The sequence below is a fragment of the Megascapheus bottae genome, unplaced genomic scaffold (assembly GCF_031878675.1).
Source record: "Megascapheus bottae isolate mThoBot1 unplaced genomic scaffold, mThoBot2.hap1 HAP1_SCAFFOLD_48, whole genome shotgun sequence".
NCBI classification, from domain to species: domain Eukaryota; kingdom Metazoa; phylum Chordata; class Mammalia; order Rodentia; family Geomyidae; genus Megascapheus; species Megascapheus bottae.
In genome coordinates this window covers 2,082,813-2,103,855 of record NW_028327313.1, presented here as the reverse complement: position 1 = coordinate 2,103,855, position 21,043 = coordinate 2,082,813, and the positions used below count along the sequence as shown (strand labels likewise).

Genomic DNA, 21,043 nt, shown 5'->3' with positions numbered 1-21,043 from the left:
CCCGCACGCGGCCCAGACCAGCGCGCCGCTGCTTGCCTGAGGCGGGGGGGGGGTGCGGACAGGTCGGGAAATCGCCCACACCGCTGCCACAACCAGGCGCCGGCCCCGAGAGAGAGGCCCCGCGGGATCCTCCCCCAGCTCGGAGGGGGGAGGCGCGGGCACGCAATCGATCGGCCATCGCGCACGCGGCTTGGGGCAAGCCGCTAAGCGCTCTCCGAGAAGCGGGACGACGGGGGACGGCCAGAGCCGCGGGAGCCCATCGGGAGCGACCCCCGCCAGCCCAGCGGGAGCAGCACCGCCCCCCGAACCAAGATAGCTAGAGAACACACCTCTCACTCTGAGGGGGTGCCGGACCCAGCCCGACGGAGCCCCCGCCAGGGGTCACCGCCAAAGGCGCCCATCCAGCGGCACGGGCAGGAGGGGGGGGTCTGCGGTCCGAGCAACACCGGCTCCGGCGGTGCCGCTCGCGCGAGAGGGCAAAGGGGCGGTCGAGGGTGCACAGGCGCACGGCGGAGAACCCGGCCCCCGAGCGGCTCACCTCCACTGCAACTTCTCAGGTCCCCCAGCGAGGCCGCCAGGAGACACGGCAGGGAAGGAGCACAGCCGAAGGCCGGGAACAGCGGCTCACCAACAAGGGGAGGAGACCGCTCCGCCCACCGGCACCCCAAGACACGCACACCCGGCCTCTCGGGCCGACCGCCTCGACCCCCGAGAAGGCACCGCATCTCCAACAGCGACAGCCTCCCCCTACTCGAGCGAGGATGGCCGGGACACGCCACGGGCAGCGAGCCACCAGACGGGGCACGGGAAACGGGAACGACACCACCGCCCAGCTTCGGGCACCTGGGGGTCGACCGGGAGCTTTCTCGGGAGCACCGCAAGAGAGCCGGGAGCTGCAGACGCTTTCGCACCGCAGCACGGGAGTCCACGGGGCACAGAGCCCACCCTCGCCGCGGAGAGGGCCGGCCCCGTGGCGCTGCGAGTGGCCGGAAAGGGGAGGCGAGATCAGAGTTGCCCACCTTGCCGGCACACAGGTCCCCGATCTCACGGCAAGAGCGGGGAGAGCGCGGCCGAGCCCGGATGCCGCACCCCTGCCTCCCGCACACCACCAACACGGTGGGACGGAGAGGCGAGGGGCCCACGAGCAGCACGAGAAGAGCGGTCCCATTCGCCATGAATGTCCGTCCCTCGCCTGGCGCAGCTTAGGCCCGGGCCCGAAGGAGATCGCATCACCACCACATCGATCACGAGAAGGGATGGGGAGACAGCCACGCGGCACTCGGAGGCAGCGGGCCCGGGAGCGAAGCGTGACCCTGGGCTAGACGTAGCCAGGGGAGAGAGAGCGAGAGGAAAAAAAAAAAAAAAAAATCCAAAAAAAAACCATTGGCCGCCTGGCAAGGCGCAGATAGGTACGACACCCCGAGCCCATGGCACCCCAAGCTTTCGGGAACGCCGGGGACCGCCGCGGCCAGCGAGAGTACCGGAAGGAAGGCAGCGACAAGAAAAAAAAAAAAACCGGTGCTCGGGAAGACCGGCACAACCAAAAAGAAAAAAGGCCGAGAAAACTCAGCAAAGGCCGCCACACCAGGGAGGGCACCGCAGCAGGACGGGCTACTGCTGCGTGAACGGGGTGTGGACCGGAAAAAAAAAACGGGGGCCGGCTCCCCCTCTTCCCGCCTTCTCGGGCACCCCACGGGTGGAGAGCACACGCCGACAACCGCCTTCCAAAAGGCTGCCGGCGCAGGGAGAAAACACGGGCAAGTGAGCGGCACAGCGCAGACCACCCCCCCGGGCCGACCCGGGAAGGTCTTCCTCGAGCGGGGAGACAGGCGTCACTCAGGCAACCGGGCGGTCGAGTGACCCAACGCCACCGCCGTCCACCAACCACACGAGCCACCACAGGGCCAGGGCCTGCGCAGGGCGGCGGGAGCACGCGGGAGGAGGAGGCGGGGAAGGGGCACACGGGGCGGCAGCGGGGAAAAGCCCGGGCACACGGCACCCCGAGAGACGGCTGAGCACCCACTGACAGCCACCGAGAGAGGGCATGTCAGCACCATCCTGCAGGTACAAATCGCACACATCACGACACGAAAAGTAGGTCCTCCAGCAGGGGGGATAACTCGCTCACGTCACGGGCCTCTCGGAACCCAATCTCGGTACCGCTGTCCCCAACACCTCCCCAACGGGGAGAAACACGGAACTCGCGGTACAACTGGTCGACCACGCAAAAAAAAAAAAAAAAAAAAAAAAAAAGTGCACGAGAAGCGAGAGCGGGCTGGGAGGTGGCGGAGATCAGAGCAAGCCTTCCCCGGTATCTCGGGCACTCAGACGTGCGCACCCGCCCGGACGCGCATGGGCTCACGGCCCGGTCGGTAGGGGGCGTCCTACCGGGCAGGCAGGCGCGCGGCCCCGGCCCCGGCCCCGGCCCCGGAGTCGGCTGGGCAGCCGGGGGCACCCACGCACACACACACACCGGGAGCGGGTCCGGGTCCCTGACTCCGGAGGTCTTCCTTCCTCCCGGCAGGGGCCCAGAGGCCAGGGCGAACCGGGCGAGTCCACGCCGGCGTCCCACACACCTCAGTACCTGAGTCCCGCCGGGTTCCGAGGTTCTCGTCGGCCGCACACGCGGGCACCTCGGGCCCGACGACCCTCCTAGGCGGGGGACCGCGCGTCCGGGCCCCCGCCACCCACCGGCGATCACTCGGGGACCGCGACTCCGGAGACGTCGGTCGTCCCCACCGCCACCGCCTCGGACCAAAGCCCGGGTGATACGCGGAGTCAGAGGGCCAGGGGGCCGCCGGGAGCCGCCCGAGCCTGCTGTAGGGGAGAGGACCCGAAGACCTCGGGCCAGGCTTCCCTCCGGACCCCCCGGACCCAGGCGGGGCGGCCCAGCGTACCTGCCTGCGAGTCACACCGCGGGGGGGGGGACTGGCCGGTCGGCCGGCCTACCGACCGAACGACCGACCGAGAGACAGACCGGTGTGGGGGCCCGACAGACCGGGGAGGCCGTGACCCAGAGCCGATCGGTCGGCACGCCGCCACCGCCGCCGGCCTTCCCCAGCGCCGCCCGTGCCGCCACGCACGCCTCCTCTCTGGGCCGACTCGCCTCCCCTAGGCGGGGTAGGCGGGGGAGAGAGCGAGGAGGAGGCCTCGGGGGCCCCGACGGAACTACTGGTCGACCGGACAAAGCTGCCTCCCGGACGCCGGGAGGAGACGCGACGCGCAACCCGGCCCCTCACTCTCCTGCAGGTGCAATCTGCGACGGACCGGCCGCTCCGGCTCCACAGCGACGCCGCGGGGACGGCCGCGCCCGGCAGCCGGGAGAGGCCGGCCCTCTGCCGGGACGCACTACGCCAGACGCCCTCCTTCGCTCGGCTGAGGACGAAGGACCTGTCATATAAAAGCGGACGCCAGGGGGCGCGCGACAACCGCCTTCCCCTGAACCGACACCAGCGAGTTGCTCTGCCCGGGATCGGCGCTCGCCGGCCGGCTCGGAGCTCCGCGGACGGCCGGCCCGGAGACAAACCACCGCGCTCCCCGCTCCCGCGCCCCGAGAGGCACCGCAGAGGTCGGGACGAGCGGCCGGGCCCCCTCGGCAACCTCCGGAACGCCGCCGCCGCCGCCACCGGAGCCCCCGGAGACCCTGGACTGAGGCGGCGGCGGCGGCGAAAGTGAAACCAACCGTGGCGGCGGCGGCGGCGGCGGCGGCGGGCGGGCGGGACTCGCCGCCCCAAAGCGGCCCGCCGCGCCCGAGAACGCGGACGCGACTCGGGGAAGGAGATGGATGGGGTCCCGAGCGGGGACGCTGAAGCCGACCGGCCGGCTCCCAGGTGCGCGACCGCCGCCACCGGTGGCGGCCCCCACCCACCCCGGGTGTCATCACCCGACACCACCCCCGAGTTTCTCTGCCCGGGATGGATCGGCGATCGGCACTCGCCGGCCGGCTCGGGGCTCCGCGGACAGCAGGCGCGGAGAGAAACGGCCGGCCGCGCTCCCTCCCCGCCCCCGTGCCCCCGAGAGGCACCGCAGAGGTCGGTCGGGGCCAAAGCGGCGGCGGCCGGGGACGGCCGGGGCCCCCTCTGCAACCCCCCCCCCCCCGAGCAACGCCACTGGAGCCCCCGGAGACCTACACTGAGATCCCGCCGCCCGTGAAGCCGACAGTGAAACCGTGGCGGGCGGGCGGGCCGGCCGGCCTCGCCGTCACGCAGCAGCGGCCCGGGGACGGGTGAAGCTGGCCGGCCAGCCCCGAAACAGAAGACGGACGGGCACCTCCACCACCCGTGCCCGCCCCCCCTTCCAACATCGCCGCTTCCACCCTTTGCCCCGTTCACGCCGGCCTGCCCGCCTGCCCCACCCCACCCCACCCCACCCCACCCGAAAACTCCTACAATCGCTCACGCCAAGAGGAGAACCCGGGTAGGGAGGGAGCAGAACAGAGAGACCGGGTCCGAGAGCCCGTCTTCCCAGAGAAAACAGGGGTCTTCGTGGATGATGAAGGAGCAAACGGTGGGTGCATGAGCCTCGGGGGAAGGAAGGGGTGGGGGGGCTGGGAGGGGTGGAGAGCGGCCTGGGGAAAAACCCACCCAGTACTAAAAGTACTGCCTTTGCTGTGACTGGCATGATTGGTGACTGACGGAGTGAGTGAGTGAGTGAGTGAGTGAGTGGACCCACTCTTCTCTCCCTATTGGGTGTTCACCGTGGTTTCCCTGACCTGTGCTGCGAGTGAGTTGGTGGGTGGGTGATGCACCTGCTCTCTTTTGGTCAGAAGGTGGAACTCCTCTGAACACTGAAGGCAGTGCAGATACACGAGACCTGGGATCCAAACAAATTCCATGACATGGACACCTGGCATGCATGGCATGGTGGTGTGGTTTCTTTGAGATTTAGACTTTTCCCTTTCTTTCTTTCTTTCTTTCTTTCTTTCTTTCTTTCGTTCTTTCGTTCTTTTGTTCTTTCTTTCTTTCTCTCAGAGGGAGCAAGGGAAGGGGCACGGATTTTAAAGGAAGTAGGATAGTGTTTGCCATGCACTGTGTGGAAAACGAACGATGCAACGTGTGGGCAGGGATGGGGAAGCAAGCGAAAGAAGGGGTAAGGTTGTTCCGAAAAAAAAAAAAAAAAAAAAAAAAAAAACACCACCACCACCAACAACAACAACATAATAATAGCAATAAGGACTGGAAATGTGGCTTAGCGGTACAGTGCTGGCTTGGAGCAAAAAGCAGCTCAGGGACTCTATCCCAGGCCCGAGACTAGAGGAAAAAAAAAATTCCTCCTTGGAAATGAAGGAACCATGTACCTATTTGCCGGGGCCAACCGGCAGCAAACCAGGGTTCGCAGATTGGGGTTCCTGAAATAGGGGGCAAGGACTAGGAAAAATTAGAAGAGAGACAAACAGATGGGGTTCAGGAGGGCTACAGCCCAAATCAGGAGCCACAGCTTAAGAAGCCTGTCGCCCAAGACCGTAGCCCAGTTTATTTCCAGTTCTCAATCTTAAATACACTTCTTTAAACTAGGGAACTGCCAGGGGCTACATTCGTACAAACAGTATCAAGTCTGAAATAGGTTGAATGAGAAGCTATCAAGTCCCAAACAGAATTGACAGCCGGTGGGTCACTCCGTATTCTCCAGATGAGCCTCTTCACCAGAACTTCCTCAACACGGCGGAATCACTGTCCGCCATGACAGGCAGTGTCCGCTAGGTGGCGCCCCAGGACAAGGGGAAACAGCCGACCCAACATCGATTAAGCCCCCGCCCCCCCCCCCCTTTCCGGGCACCCGAGAACAAAACTCCTCACCCACCCAGGGTGGGGAAGAGGTCTTTGTGCAAGCACTCTAGCAGTGGGCCACACTCCTGGCCTCCGTACTACACAGAAATGGATGTATTGTATTTATCTTCCTATTTATTTCGCCAGTCTGGGGCTTGAACTCAGGGCCGGCCTGCCTGCCTGCCTGCCTGCCTGCCTGCCTGCCTGCCTGCCTGCCTGCCTGCGCGCTGTCCTTAGACGCTTGTGGCTCAACACCACACTCCCAGCCCATACTAACAATATTTATATTTATTTTATGTATTTATTTATTCACTTATTTATTTTAAAGACAATTGACGGTACACATTTTATTTACAGTGTTGTACGCTGTCTTAATAAAGGGACCGCTTCTCTACTTGAGCCATTTTTAACCAAAGCAAAATAACCTAAGTAATACAAAGGGTTAAAATACAGCATCAAGGTACAAAAACAGACATACTCATTCTAGTTAGGAATGTAATCAGGATGTTACATTTTTTTAGAAGCCACAATTATGTTTAGGAAATCACATAAACATAGATCACTGATTTGAATAAAATGCATACACTTGAAGCAAAGCTTTGTAGTGACCAAACACAAAAAAGTTACCAAAGAATGCACAAAATTAATGTTTATTCCACCTTTGTGTCCTATTCCTGGGTCCTTCGCCAATGTGACATGAGGAAAAAACAAACGCAAAACAGATGAAACACTGAAATCAGAATCAGTAATGTGATCAAGTAGGGAAACAGATACATTAAAATCTAGCAGCCGTCAGCAAGAGTACAGCAAAGATCATGCTGTAAAAAGAAACAAAGAAAACTGCTAGAAAACTGTAGGCATCCTATTCTTTCAAACCAGCAAAATACGCTCCTGCATAACAATGACACATACACAGAATTTTTTTCCCATAAAGGTATAGAAATGCAAGTTCTTTTTTAATAGTGTGGATGGGCAAATGTGTGTGTCATGGTCATCTTACTAGGCTTTTACAGAGTGAGCCAGGAACACATGTATAGATTCTGGGGATGACGTGTACTGTCATTCTTTGATGGGTATAGTGGACACTCTAGCAAAAGTTAAAAAAAAAAAATGAATACAGAAGTACAAGACAAAGGCGAATGAGACTTCCCTTATTTTTTTTTTTTTTTTTTTTGCCAGTCCTGGGCTTGAGCTCAGGGTCTGAGCACAGTCCTTGGACTTTCTCAAGGCTAGAGCTCTACCCCTTGAGCCTCAGCACCACTTCTGGCTTTTTTCTATGTATGTGGTACCAAGGAATCGAATCAGGGTCTTCTTGCAGGCTAGGCAAGCACTTTAACCACTAGGCCAAACTCCCGGCCCCAGAGACTTCTCTTATATCTTAGTCACATTTAGATGGAATCAAATTTAAATGCAGTCCACTCTGCTTCGATGAGGCTTTGGTTCAGCTCCCAGTCTCCATTGCCTGACGCAGTCTCCTATGAGAACGCTCCGAAGGTGTCTTCTTAAACCACAAACCTATTTTTAGTGGTGGAGCCGCTCTTAGTAGCTGTCGGTTTTTGTTTAAATCCCCCGCCCCCCCAGTCCTGGGGCTTGAAGTTTAGGCCTGAGCATCCTCCATGGGCTCTTTCCTCAAGGCTAGCAGTCTGCCACTTGAGCCATAGCACCACTTCCATCTCGTCTATGTACTTGGCACTGAGGAATCAAACCTGGGTCTCCGTGCATGCTAGACAAGCACTCACTCTACCGCTCTAGGTCAAACTCCCAGCCCCCTGACCAATTTTTAAAAGTTAAAAAAAAAAAAATGCGATGCTAACGATGATGACACCTTGGCAGAAAACGCTGGAAGTGGTTCTGTGGCTCAATGGGCAGAATACTAGCCGAAGAAAGGTCCAAGGACCGAGCGCCCAGGCCCTAACTTCAGGTCTGAGGACCTGGGGTGGCGGGGAGGGAGGGGGATCTCGGCCCTGGGAATGAACTGGCAAAATACGAACTGAGTACTAACTCGCTAAACTACATCGATAGCATCTGCCCAAAAAGCCAGATGGAAGTGGATTTGTGGCTCCAATAGTAGAACTTCAGTCTCAGGTGAAAAAGCTCAAGGACAGCAATCCAGGCCCCAGGCAGGACCAATCATCCATCATCCTCCATGATCATCATCATCATCATCATCTGTGATCCTGAAATCTCTCGCCTGGGAAATGGAAGCAGGCCCTGGCCCTGGCCCTGGCCCTGGGCCTGGCCTGGCCTGAGCTTGGGAAAATGAAGAGGAGACCAGACTCCTGACTTCCTCCCCTCTCTCCTCTCTCCCCAGGGAGGTCAGCCAAGTGGGGGGTCAGCCGCACCGCACGGGGCATTTCGTACTCACACACCCGGCCTCACCGAAGGGTACAGGGCAGAGCCCAGTCCTGCCAAGACATGCCCACGCCCTCCCCCAATTCTGTCTGTGGACTGGGGCGGCACTCACTCCGCCACAGGCAGGGGGCGGGTGGTAGCAGTCTGACCAGTCCAGCTAGTAGGAGACAAGCCAGCCAGCCCATCGCTGGCCCAGGAAAGCAGGGAAGTGGCCGGCAGCAGAAAAAAAAATACTCCCAAAGCTGCCTTTTCCTGCCCAAGGATCAGGCCAAGCACACGAGAGGCTGTGTTTGTCAAGACAGAGTGAAGTGTGAGCCATTTCCCCGCGCGGTGTGCGGTGTGTGTCTGCGGGGAGGGGGGGGGGGGAAGCGCCGGGTGGGTGGGGGTGGGGGTGGGGTGAAGGCAAGCCACTCAGCTAGTCAGCTCCTCCCCAGAAAAGCTCGGACTGCGGACTGTGCTTTGTCTTGTAAATGTTGTCATGGCAACGGCCTGACATTCCTGTCAGGCTTCACCCTGCGGGTGGGGGTGGGGCCTGGGGAAGAGAAACCACCAAAGGGAAATAAAAAAATAAAAAAAATCAAATACTACAGAGAACCACACAAACAACAAGACAAACAGCTAGCAGGCCCGGAATTCCACGACCGCTACCTTCAGGAAAATCGTTTCAAGGAAGTAGGATCGATGAGACCGGGAGTTTGGCCTAGTGGGGGAGGGCTTGCTTAGCAAACGGGAAGACCCGGCTTCCATTCCTCAGTGAAGTCAGAAACGAATGCTGCAGCTGTTGCTGCTGTGGTTGACGACGTGGTAGAGCTCTGGCTGGAGAAAGCCCAGGCCCTGAGTTTCAGTTCGGGAGGCACGGGAAAGTACCGCTAGGCATTCACAGACAAGACAGCCCGGGTGCACACCTTCCAAATGCAGGGCTCCAGTGAAGGCAATCCCACCAGGAAGGAGGCAGTCTCAGAGGCCTGGTTGGAGGGTAGGCCTCAGCCTAAAAATGACCTCGATACTGTGTTTTTCATGTTTCCCCTTCGGGGCCCTCTGTCTGTCTGTCTGTCTGTCTGTCTGTCTGTCTGTCTGTCTGTCTGTGTCTGTCTCTGTCTCTCTGTCTCTGTCTCTCTGTCTGTCTGTCTGTCTCTGTCTCTCTGTCTCTGTCTGTCTGTCTGTCTGTCTGTCTGTCTGTCTCTCTCTCTCTCTCTCTCTCTCTCTCTCTCTCTCTCTCTCTCTCTCTCCTCCCTCCCTCCTTCCTTCTCTCTCCCTCCCTCCATCCCCCTCTTCTTTTTCTGTACTTTGAACCGGAGAGTTATTGAGCACCTAAAATTCTGTATTTTACTTAGATCTGGTGACTTGGTGGAGACAGAAGAAAACCAGTTTTCTTAGGAAACATGGATAAGGGGAGGGAGGAAAAGGAGGTAGGGTTTCTCTCCTTTCTCTGTCTTTTTTTTTTTTTTTTTTGGCCAGTCCTGGGGCTTGTACTCAGGGCCTGAGCACTGTCTTTGTTTGGGCTTCTTTCTCAAGGCTAGAGCTCTACCACTTGAGCCAGAGCACCACACACTTCTGGGTTTTTTTGATCGTTATTATCTTGCCCCCTATGGATGTGGTTGGTACCAAGGAATGGAACCCCCGGGCCTTTGCGCATGCTAAGCCAGCACTCTTCCACTAGGCCAAACTCCTGTCCCCTCATTTCTGTATTTGTTTGCTGGTTTTGGCCAGTCCTGGGGCTTGAACTCGGGGCCTAGGCACTATCCCAGAGCCTCACTGCCCCTTGTGGCTTTTCCTGCCTATGTGTGAGTGACTGAGCAATGGAAGTCCGTGAAGAACTGACCCGCACTCAGTTTTCCCTGGAGCTTACAGATGCCAGGGAAACCTTGCAGCAGCAGCAGCAGCAGCAGCAGCAGCAGCAGCAGCAGCAGCAGCAGCAGCAGCAGCAGACTGTCTGACTCCAGCATAGCCAATGTACCCGAGCTTGCCCACCTGTAAACATGCCACCACCACGGGGGCCCAGACTTTGGAAAGCCCACCCCACCACCCCGCCCGACCTTCCCTTGTGGACGTTTTCTCGGTTTTGTTTTGGGTTTGGGGTGGGGGGGTTTTCTTCAACTCTTTCATTCACCCCCGCCTGCCTCCTTGCTCAGACCTCCCTCACCAACCCCACTCCTGAACCCCCTTCCACACGGTCTCCAAGCCTGCGGGAAGGCTGTGTCCCCCCCCCCCCCCCGCAGGCTGCTGCTGCGCTATCTATCCCAGTAAACAGTGGAAGATCATCCGGCCTGTTTCCTTCTTTCTCCCCCAGTTTTTCCTAACACTGACTGAGTGTTTCAGGTAGGCTAGGCAGGCACTGTCCCATGAAACCGCATTCCCGGCCCCACCATGATTGTTTCTGGTGCGCGTGCAAGTCACAAGACCATCCCCACCCACCAACCCCCCCCCCCCAAAAAAAAAACAAAAAAATTAAGTCGAGACGCATCTCCTGTGAGTAGAGAAGAAAGACCAACTTGCCGGGCACGGTGGCCACTCAGGAGGCTGAGGTCTGTCTGAGGACCAAGGTTCAGAGCCAGCCTGGGTACCACAGGACGACCCGACCCGAGAGACACTTAGCTCCCCCAAATACACTCTAGGAAACAGGAAGTGGGGCTTGGCTCCGGGGTAGGGTGCCAGCCTTCACGTGAAGAGCGCCCACCCGGGGCCTAGTTCGAGCCCCAGGACCCACCCCCCAGAAAAGGAAGAAAAAAAGACAAAGAGGAAGGGGAGGAAGCCATTTGGGGGAAGGAACAATGAAGGAAATGCCCCCCAAACATCCAGAACTCAGTCACTGACTGGGTCACCTGAACGTGACTAGTCGATCTATCCGTCCATCTGTCCAGCCTGATACTTGTGGATGGATGCCTGCCTGCCTGCCTGCCTGCCCGATTCGTGTCTCTACCCACCCACCCCCACCCCCACCAACACTTGTTCACTCCTGCTTTTGTTTCTGTACTCCAGAAAGAACTGTATTTTAGGGCCAGCGGGTCTGCCAGTCTCCCTGCCAGCCTGGAAACCACGGGCAGCAGCTTCCACTGCAGAGTCCAGGAAGGAACACACACACACACACACACACACACACACACACACACACACACACACACACACTGCACTGAAGCACCTACATGGCCGGGGCTCCCAGAAATGCAAAGAATCCATTTAGTGGCCTCTCAGCTCATTTGCAGCACCGATACTGTGTCAACATGTCACTTCATCACTGTTTCTGAAGATGGAAATTCCTCTGTCCCCAGCTGTACCCCCTCACCACCCACCCAAGAGGGGCAGTAAGGGCAGTAGGTTTTGATCACCGTGTGTGTGTACGAAGGTTAAGAGCGTAAGATCTTCTGGGAGCATGGTAGTTATGAAAACAAAGTAGCAGGGGTGGGCTAGAATAGAACGGTGGCTCTTTAAAACACACGCACAAGCAAACAATAGGCTGAGAAGGAAGACCCAAAAAAGGCCCAAGGACCGCAGGGGGTGGTGCCAGTCCCTGGCAGTGGCTCACCCAGTTGCTGGGGAGTCTGACATCTGTGGGTAGAGATTCAAGTCCAGCTCACGCTCCAAACTTTCTCTCTCTCTCTCTCTCTCTCTCTCTCTTTCTTTCTTTTTTCTCTCTCCTCCCTCCCTCCCTCCCTCCCTCCCTCCCTCCCTCCCTTCCTTCCTTCCTTCCTTCCTTCCTTCCTTCCTTCCTTCCTTCCTTCCTTCCATGTTATGGCCCCTGAACTCAAGGCCTGGGCACTCTGGCCTTGATCTCTCTCTCTCTCTCTCTCTCTCTCTCTCTCTCTCTCTCTCTCTCTTTCTTTCTTTTTTCTCTCTCCTCCCTCCCTCCCTCCCTCCCTCCCTCCCTCCCTTCCTTCCTTCCTTCCTTCCTTCCAAGTTATGGCCCCTGAACTCAAGGCCTGGGCACTCTGGCCTTGATCTCTCTGGAGGCTACGGAGTGCCTGCACCACTTCTGGCTTTTCTGTGTACGCAGTCCAGAGAACCTAGGGCTTCGTGCGTGCATGCTACGCAAGTATTCTATCACTGGGTCACACTCCTGGCCCCCTTTTGAGATTCTTCATCGTGATTCCTCACTAAAAATGCCACAAGTGGACCCTGGCCCCTTCCCGCCCCGCCCCTCCCTGGGCCATTCCAGGTGACCAAGGCCAGCAGCGCGTGTCCGCCATCTAGTGTCAACTTTCGGGAACTACCAGGGCTGTGAATTCCCATGGCGGGTCTGTCCTTCCATTCGGTCCAGTAGGACCTGGGGTGGGTGCAGGCCACAGAGAGTAGGTGAGATGGACATTGAAAATCAGTACGTGCAGGGACACACACCAACCAGCCAGCGCCCAAATTCCGGCCACCTATGCTCTTCTCTTCCACTCAGTCGGGTCGGGTCAGGCCGGGCTGGGCCGGGCCTAACCAAGACTAGCTCTTCACAGAAACCAGGGAGGGGTTGTTGTTGTTGTTGTTGTTGGTGTTGGTGGTGGTGGTGGTGGTGGTGGTGGTGGTGGTGGTGGTGGTGTGCAGGAGGAGAGAGAGAGATAGAGATAGATAGAGAGAGAGAGAGAGAGAGAGAGAGAGAGAGAGAGAGAGACAGACAGACAGACAGACAGACAGACAGACAGACAGACACAGAGAGCACAGGAGAGCCCTTCTCGAGTGTTCTGTCAAAGCATACATCTGCATGGAAGGGGTTTCGGGGGTGTGTGTGTGTGTGTGTGTGTGTGTGTGTGTGTGTGTGAAGTTATGTATCCTATTCCTGAGGAATGTCACTGTCACCCCTCTACACATGACACCCCGACAATGAAGAAAGCTTGGACACTCCCAGAAACCGGTGAGCGAGTTCAGGGGCCAACCCAACCTATCCCACCACACCCCCACCCCATCGTTCATCTGTCCATCCGCCCCCCTGCCCACCCGCCCCACACCCCGACCCCGAAGAACCTTCTCTCTCCATGCTGCCCCCCCCCCGCATCAGACGTCAGAAATGCAACCCCCTTTCATCTTGGGAGTGGAATACAAACACAAGCCAAAGACAGTGCGATTCAAGCAAATGGGTCCTTTTATTTTATTTCTAGGAGAGGGCTGTGAGGTTATGGTGGGGGCAGGGGGGCGGGAGCTGGGGAGGAGGAAGAGGCAGGGGCAGGAGCAGGAGCAGGAGCAGGAGCAGGGGTGCTCAGGGGTCAGGACAGGAGGAGGCTTGCTTCTTCCCCCAAATCTCGCCTTGCATCCCTGGCTCAGCAAAACCTCCACACACACCAAAGGTGCACTGGATCGGATTCCTAGCTGGCTGCCTTCTGCTAAGTGCTGAGTTGGTTCAGGCATCGCTCCCTGGTCCGGTGGTCTATCCAGCGGTCCCTGGTGGGGTGTGGAAGATAAAGAGATGTTACAAGGAGGAGCAGTTTTTCCTTCCTCATCATGGTGTTGTTTTTTTTTTTTTAATCTTTCCCTTTCCCATCAAACTACCCACCTGACAGAGCTTGAACATACTAGCCACCCAAGTATACAAGCATCTACTACTTGAAATGGACCCCCTCAAAGGAAAAGGTTTGGGGACTTGATGCAGTATGGGTGGAGGGCTGCAGGACAACCCACACAGGCCCAAAGGAATGGCCTGTCGCTGACATGGACGCCCTACCAATCCCATTTGTATACATGGGCACTCCCACTCGCAGCCCAGCCATAGCTGATCAGTCTGAGTGCTTCCCTCCTCTAAATCCTGGTGTTAAGAGGATCCACTTGCCTGGAGACAGATGTCATATTGTAGAGGACAATTTTGAGTCTTGGTCCTCAGATTTCTTGCAGCCTCCTGAATGACTGGGGCTACAGACTTGAGCTAAAAGTGTTAGGCCAAAGGGAAAACATGACAAAATGTCTTTGATTTGGAATGGGGAAGCTGTTCTCTATATATCCACACCAACTGCAGTTGCAGCTCTACTCAGAATTTACTGAGAGTTCAATCACTAATGTAAAATGCAAGAGCACAAGCTTAAGTATCAGAGTACTGATGACTCCACCAAGGCAGAAACCAGTGCAGCGAACTTATGATGCCAGGAAAATCACGGAGCTCCACATACACAGATCCCTGTGCTGTGTTCTTTCCCTCCCCCATGTCCATCACCCACCCTTCAATGTGCAATGCTACAACGGTCAAAGGGTGCCATCTAGTGTTTGTTTTTTGGAAACTACCGTGGTCATAAGTTCAAGTTTCCTATACAGACATAAAGGAACCACAGGCTTTGAGTCAGTGCACACAAGGAGGTGAAGGAAGGGTGGAGTAGAAATTGATATAAAAATTATCAATGGAGGTTCGGGAGTTTGGCTTAGTGGTAGAGTGCTTGCCTAGCATGCACGAAGACCCAGGTTCAATTCCTCGGTACCACATACATAGAAAAAAGCTGGAAGTGGTGCTGAGTCTCAAGTGGTAGAGCTTTAGCCTTGAGAAAGTCCAAGGACAGGGCTCAAGCCCAGGACTGGCAAAAAAAAAAAAAGAAAGAAAAGGAAAAGCAGTCAGTACAGCAATGTTTACACAAGACAAGTAAAGCTATGGCAGGTGGCTCACAACTGTAATCCTTGCTGATCTGGAGGCTGAGATCTCATGAGGTTCAAAGCCAGCTTCAGCAGGAAAGTCCTTCTAAGACTCTTACTTTGAGTTCAGTCCTCAATACAAGGAACCCAGAAAATGAAAAAAAGAAAGGAGGACCGGAGACAGAAAGGGAGGGAGAGATTCTTCAGGGAAGGAGGAAATTTACTACCCTCAGAAGTAGAAGCAGAGATAGAATATTCGTTTTGGTTTTGGATTTTAATAAAATCTCCCTTTTAAGAATAGAGATGGACAAGAGAGGAGCTGAAAGGTGAGGAAATAAGAGAAGTCCCTCTCACATTGTCTCTGCTTGCCAAAACAGTAAGTTATAGGAGCAAATTACTAATATCCTTGTAACTCATGTTTGAAAATGCACAGAGACCAAAAACCATTAAACAAAATACTTGGAACTTGAAAAAAAAACCCAAAATTGTAACCAGGTGCAGTGCTTCATGCCTGTAATCCTTACCTACGCACGAAGCTGAGATCTAAGGATCGTGGTTCAAAGCCAGCCAGGGTACTAAAGTTCATGAGACTCTTTATCTCCCATTAACCTCTAGAAAACCAGAAGTGGTGCTGTGGCTCAAGGGGTAGAGCAGCAGCTTTGAGCTGAAGAGCTCAGGGACAATGCCCAGACCCAGGGGTAGGGTGGAAGCCTGGAGCTGAAGAGCTTGGGGACAGCAGCCAGGCCCAGAGTTCAAGCTCCAAGACCACGAACAACAAAAAAGTATGTTTTAGAAACATGTAACTAAGGGACAGACACCTGTCCATGTCCTGTGTTCACAGGATCCTCAAACCTCCCAGACAACCTCAGCAAGAAGGATCATCATGAAATCTCTGGGGCCGTATGTGCCAACTTTGCTTCCTTAAGAATAAACTCTTGGCCTCTACCAAGGCAGAGGTCACCTTCCTCTTCCATCACAGAACCCTAGTCAAGGAATGATGCTGTCTTTATTGTGTTGGAAGGCACTACAGTGTATCTGTTCTTGGATTCTCCAAAGAAATGCAGGGTGTGTTTGGGGGTAGGGGTCAACTTTGTCTTGGTGAAGGAGATCAATAGAAAAGAGGCCCTCAAGTGCCTTCTCTGTGTCTAGCTCAAGTCCTTCCTCCCTCTCAAGGGCCACCTGCGTGAGCACACTGACAAGGCTGTGGTGCCATCTCCAACATGACTTTTCCAGTTTCTGCCCCTCCCCCACCCTTCCATACCTGGGCCAACTCCTGTGCTACTGTCTCCAAGGCACTCAACATTTATTCCAAGGCCTGAAAACATTTGGACCATACTATAATTTCTTATAAAACACTAACAGTTTATTTTAAAGCCGGAAAACATAGGGATTATACTATACTTTCATATAAAACAACAATATCTAACTTTTTGAAAATGTACACATTGACTGCCCCCTAAGTATCCTGTGATTATTTAGTATTAGAGCTTTGTGTACAAAATCATTTAATTTCAAAAAAAATTGATGTCAAAACAAATTTTCTTGCAACTGTATTTATCTTATATCTACTGTACCATTCAAATTCTTTATCATCTTACATGATTTCTTCAAAATCTGTGATCAAGGGTATATATTCAAAAGCATTTTGTATAAATAGAAACAGTGCTTCTGGCAGCCTAAATTAAAAAATGAAATAAAAACTTTACTAATCAGAATTAATTTCATTACTATGTAGGGAAGGTAATCACCAACGTTTTTGTGCAAACTATGCTAGCCTTTTTTTTTTTTTTTGCCAGTCCTGGGCTTGAGCTCAGGGCCTGAGCACTGTCCTTGAACTTTCTCAAGGCTAGTGCTCTACCACTGGGCGTTTGGCCTAGTGCTAAAGTGCTTGCCTAGCATGCATTGAGACCCGGGTTTGATTCCTAGGTCCCACATACATAGAAAAAAGCCAGAAGTGGTTCTGAGGCTCAAGTGGTAGGTAGAGTGCAAGCCTTGAGAAAGTCCAAGGACAGTGATCAGGCCCTGAGCTTAAGCCTGGGACTGGCAAGAAAAAAAAAAAGAATCTCTATATACAATCACTATGCTAGCCTTTTAAGCTTTAGGAGCATTAACAGCTTAAGAAATGACATAGAGTATGCTGTGATTTTCAAAATCAATGAGTACTTCAAATGCAAAGTGATAATAAAATCGTAAATGATACAATACTACCATGAGACAATAATTAGTGGCACGTTATTCAGACAAAGCAAGCAAGCGTTGCTTCTTACACTTTACATGCTTGCTTTCACGTTGCCAGGGACACTTTAGGAGGACTTAGAGTAACATTCCAATTGTTTTCAGGGTTTGGGTGTAGCTCACTCCCGGAGAGTCTCCATAATGGTCAGAAGGCCTGGAGTTCTTTTCCCAGCACTGAAAAGAAGAAGACACCTGTTTCTAGATGAGTGTCCATATATGTACAGATTTGCAGCCATCTTTGTGAGGGTACAGAAGGGTTAGTTCATTCACAGTCAAGTGAAAGCACAGCGCACGCACCCAGGCAGCCGTGCTGAGACTCCATGCACATTGGTGAGCACATCTGTGATTCCAGCTATGCCTTTCAGGAGACTATCCCACAACACATCCATTTGTCAGGGCGGACAGTGGCGACCTCATCTACTCCACGTCCAGCCCTGGCCGTCTGCGGACGGCACGCGCGTGGTGAGAAGATCGGGTGGCTTCACGGGTCACGGACGCCGCCACAGCGCTGGGATCCGCTCTGCAACAAGGCATCCGCGAACGGAGGGGACCGACGGGGCTCCACATCGTGTCCGCCGAGAGCTGACTGAGCAGTGGGTGGAAACACCACCGCGGGTGCTGTCACCCCGGGCTACGGTGCCGCGCTGGGCGCGCTGGGCCCGGGCTCCCGGCCGAGGATGGGCGCTGGAGACGGCCCGGGGCTCCCGGCGGCAGCCCAGGAGGCGCGGGCGGGGCTCCGGGCCGGGAGGAGGACCGCAGGCTCGGGTGTGGAGCCGTCTTTACCCGCAGCAGAGAACCCCGGCGAGGTAGAGGAGCAGCTTTCCCAGCTGCAGACCGAGGGCCGGCACCCACCCGCCACGGAGCCGGGCCACCCAGCTCCACCCCCGCAGCTCCTCCGCGGGAAGAACGGCCCCGAGTGCCGCCCCCTGCGCATGCTCAGAGCGCGGCCGGCCCGGGTCTGCCCTGCGCATGCTCAGAGCGGACGTCCCGGGTCTGCCCTCCTCATGCTCAGAGCGCCGCCGGCCCGGGTCTGCCCTGCTCATGCTTAGAGTGCCGATGTCCCGGGTCTACCCTGCGCCTGCTCCGAACGCCGACTTCCGCGTCCGGAGCGCCCGCTGGAGTCCGGGTCCGAGCGGCTGCGGTGGAGCTGCGCACCTGTCGGTGTCGAGGGAGCTCCGCAGGGGGCGCCGCCGGCCGGGACCTCAGGGAGGAGCGTCCGGGTCCCTGGGTCCGGGAAACCCTGGTTCGGCTCTCTGAACCACACCTCGGATCAGGAAGGTGGCAGGTTCAGGATCTCCAGCCCCCAGCTCCCTGGGCTGGAATAGAAATGGCCGCCGGGACCGCGCAGTGCACACGGCGGCCGCCAGAGGGAGCGCCGGCCCCACGCACCTCCTCTCCCCGGACCCACGGCGTGGAGCCCAGGCTGAGACCACGTCCTCAGGGTGACTGAGGAGCGCACAGACCGCGTGGTTCTGCCCGACTCCGTCCTCATTCCACCTGCACTTCACTTGCACACTCACATCGGCTATTATGACTGCCTCTGCCCACCCTCCCTCTCTGCATCGCTCCACCCCACTTCCCCTGGCACCCCGGCCACCTTGTCATGCTTGTCAGCTGTTCCCAGGAGCTGCTTCGCTGGAACCGTCTCCTGAATATACTGCATGGTCGTTCATGCTTTCTCAAGGCTCCTGTTTTCCATGGACACAGCTGTGGTTCCTGGAGACACATGGCCAGGTGTGCTGGCAGGGCCAGGGCTTCTCTCTGATTGCTACACAAAAAAGGTTAAATGAGAAGTGATTGACACAGCGCAAACTCATGATAAGAGCTACTTCCTTGTGTACACAATTGTGCGAGTCCAAAGTCACTGACCCCACAGTCTGTCCCCAACATCACCTGAGGAATATATGGTCACCTTGGTGAAGCATGACTGACCTACACACTCAAATATAAGCTGTCTCTGGCAAATCTGAAATCCTAATGGTAAAATAATTCCTTCATGAGATGTGGAGATGAAGGATTTGGTATGTTTTTCTATCATTGTTATGCATGTTAAATACAGAAGCAATGATGTTTTCAACTTGCAAAATCCATGAGTCATAGACTCCAATAAAACCTTACTTGGGAATTGTTTTGATTTTTTTTTTTTTGCCAGTCCTGGGCTTGAGCTCAGGGCCTGAGCACTGTCCTTGGACTTTCTCAAGGCTAGAGCTCTACCACTTGAGCCTCAGCACCTCTTCCAGCTTTTTTCTATGTATGTGGTACCGAGGAATTGAACCCAGGTCTTCATGCATGCTAGGCAAGCACTTTAACCACTAGGCCAAACTCTAAACCCTGTTTTGATTTTTTTAAATGTATTTACTTATTGAGATAAGGTCATTTTATCCTAGATTGGAGTCCAAGCTGGTCTTGAACTTGTACATCACACTGGCCTGGTCTCCCTAATATTAGGATTACAGGGGACCTTTTAAATTTTTTTTTTTTGCCATTTATAGTGCTCAAACTCTGGTCTTGAGTGCTGTCCCTGAGATCCTTTTTGTTCAAGATAAATGTTCTTCCATTTGAAGTATAACATCACTTCCAGATTTTCCACTGATTACTTGGAAATAAAGAGTCTCAAGAACTAGGCTGGGAGCGTAGCCTAGTGGTAGAGTGCTCAGACAGCATGCTTGAAGCCATGGGTTCGATTCCTACGTACCTCTTACACACAAAAAAGCTAGAAGTGGTGCTGTGGCTCAAGTGGTAGAGTGCTAGTCTTGAGCAAAATGTGTTCAAGGACAGTGCCCAGGCCCTGGGTTCAAGACCCAAGACTGGCCAAATAAATAAATAAATAAATAAAAGGAATCTGGTGAACTTTTTTTTTTGCCTGGGCTTGTTTCAAACCTTGATCTTCAGATCTCAGCCTCTTTAGTAGCTAGGATTACAGGAGTGAGACGCCAGCACCCAGCCTAAAATACGGTTTAGATGGGCACTGAAAAACAGTATGCCAAGCTGTGAGCCAGTGGCTCACACCTATAATGCTTCTCACTCAGGAGACTGAGATCTGATGATTGTGGTTCAAAGCCAGCCATGGCACTAAAGTCAATGGGACTCTTCAATTAACCAGCAGAAAACTGAAAGTGGCACTGTGGCTCAAGTGGTAGAGTGCTAGACTTGAACTGAAGAGCTCGGGGACAGCACACAGACCCTAAATTCAAGTCCCACAAAACAACAACAACAAAACCCAGTATGCCCTCCTTTGGGATACCTATGGAATTTACACAGTTCAACTAACAATTGAGGGGAGGGAGTGTGGTCTACTGGTTGAGTGCTTGCATAGTATGCATGAAGCTGCCGGTTTGATTCTTTTTTTTTTTTTTTGCCAGTCCTGGGCTTGAGCTCAGGGCCTGAGCACTGTCCTTGGACTTTCTCAAGGCTAGAGCTCCACCATTTGAGCCTCAGCACCACTTCCGGCTTTTTTTTTTCTATGTATGTGGTACCGAGGAATCGAACCCGGGTCTTCAAGCATGCTAGGCAAGCACTTTAACCACTAGGCCAAACTCCCGGCCTGTGGGTTTGATTCTTTAGTGCCACATACACAGAAAAATCCAGCGATGATGCTGTGCTGTGGCTCTGGTGGTGGAATGCTCAATGCCAGAGTTCAGGCCCTGAATTCAAGCAACAGGACCGGCAAAGATATTTTTTGTCTTTGCCTTTTATTCTCTTCCATGAGCTTTTGGTCAACCTTATTAGATTTTCTCCTTGAGGTTATTTTTTTCTGGTGGTGGGGGGAGGTCATGGGGCTGGAACTCAGCCTGGGCACTATTCTTGAGCTCTTCAGTTCAAGGCAGAGCCAAGCATCGCTTACCGTTTTCTATACTTCTCCTTGAATTTTAAGCACTCATTTCTTTGATAGTTCTTTTACTACCTGAATAATAACTGTGATTTAGTGTCTGAATGCTAGCCTAAAACATAAGGCAATAGAACCAAGCATTAGTGGCTCACACCTATAATCCTAGCTACTCCGGAGGCTGAGATCTGAAGATCCTGGTTCTAAGCCAGCCCGGACAGAAAGTCCCTTATCTCCAGTTAACCATCAGAAAACCAGAAGGGGTGCTGCAGCTCAAGTTGTAGAGCTCTAGCTTTGAGCTAAAGAGCTCAGGGACAGTGCCTGGTCCCAGAGTTCA

General features: G+C 54.7%; 1 long non-coding RNA gene across 1 annotated transcript; it reads right to left on the bottom strand.

The window, feature by feature from the left end:
- Positions 1 to 13,161: 13,161 nt before the first annotated feature.
- Positions 13,162 to 17,171, bottom strand: LOC150040104 (uncharacterized). Its single transcript, XR_016534073.1, has 2 exons — positions 16,913 to 17,171; positions 13,162 to 13,475 (listed from the first exon to the last, which is right to left on the bottom strand). It is a non-coding gene; the product is annotated as an uncharacterized LOC150040104 (long non-coding RNA).
- Between the last annotated feature and the right edge of the window lie 3,872 nt (positions 17,172 to 21,043).